General features: G+C 43.5%; 1 non-coding gene across 1 annotated transcript; it reads left to right on the top strand.

Annotated features, from left to right (window-relative positions):
* Positions 1-576: 576 nt before the first annotated feature.
* Positions 577-741, top strand: LOC131905460 (U1 spliceosomal RNA). The gene has a single exon (XR_009377968.1). It is a non-coding gene; the product is annotated as a U1 spliceosomal RNA (small nuclear RNA).
* The last annotated feature ends 515 nt before the right edge of the window (positions 742-1,256 follow it).

The following is a 1,256-nucleotide window of genomic DNA, read 5'->3' as shown; positions in this document are numbered from 1 at the left end:
ACTGCTTTCCTTGACACTTTAGCAAAGAAGTCGTCTAACCTGTGCCTCTTATGGAGCTACTTGCCCTTGTTTTTAGTTGATTATTTTAAAAAATAAATCCTCTAGTCCTCAACTGGAGATGCTGAGGAAACCAGAGAGTTTGTACTTTTTTTTTTTTTTTTTTTTTTTTTTTTGTCCATATGAAGGTTTTGGCCAGGAGTTTTTCAAACACTGGAATAAATTTTTAATTTGGACTTTGATATCCAGACAAGCCCAGCTCATGTTCTCTTGGGTCTCCTTCCCAGAGACCAGACATCAAACAGACACTGCTCACTGTCTTAGCCGAAGCGGCAGAAAGGCACACAGCAGCACCTGGTCCACAGAAACTGCTTCACATCCTGCCTGCCTGCCTGCCTGCCTGCCCTGCACCTTGCTCGCTACCTCAGGGCTCGCCACCCTGTCCACGCTGTGAACCCAAAGCAGAGTTCTTTCACCAAGAATGGATGATGCAGACTACGGTGCAGACGTTGCTGGGAACACTGTGAACAGTCCACCTGGGTACCCTGTCTGGAGCATTCTCAAAAACGGCCGTACAGAATACTTACCTGGCAGGAGCGATACCATGATCATGAAGGTGGTGTTCCCAGAGCAAGGCTTATCCACTGCCCTCCTGATGTGCTGACCCCTGCAATTTCCACAAATTCGGGAAACTTGACTGCATGATTTGTGGTAGTGGGGGGACTGTGTTTGCACTTTCCTTAAAAAAAAAAAAAAAAAAAAGAAGCAACATAGAATCATAAACAGGAAAAGGCAAACACATGCTGTGCGATGTCATTTGGCTTTCATGGTTTTTCTTTCTTTCTTTCTTTCTTTCTTTCTTTCTTTCTTTCTTTCTTTTTCCATTTCTAACCTGGATTGTAGAGGACAGTCATATGTTTATTTTAAATGAGACGCCGAAGTATAACTCTTACATTAACTTTCTAAAACTCAACTGGCAAAATGGAGAGCAGGAAGGAGAAAGGGGTAAAGGATTTGCTAGGACAGGTACCAAGGTGGTTCATTTCCCTCCACAGCCACAGATGAGAGACTGCAGGGCACTGAAACTCAGTGCCCAGCATCCCCTAGAAAAGTGACCACCCAGGCAGTTACAATCATTTCCTGTTAATTGTTACCTGAAATAACCAGTTGTAGAAACAGTATCAAATGTCATTTGGGGCCTGTCTAGTACACTCGTGTCCCATAATGAGACACAAATGATTTTTACATCAGAACTGACA

The sequence above is a fragment of the Peromyscus eremicus genome, chromosome 2 (genome assembly GCF_949786415.1).
Source record: "Peromyscus eremicus chromosome 2, PerEre_H2_v1, whole genome shotgun sequence".
Taxonomy (NCBI): Eukaryota; Metazoa; Chordata; class Mammalia; order Rodentia; family Cricetidae; genus Peromyscus; species Peromyscus eremicus.
This window is presented reverse-complemented; position numbering and strand designations above follow the sequence as displayed.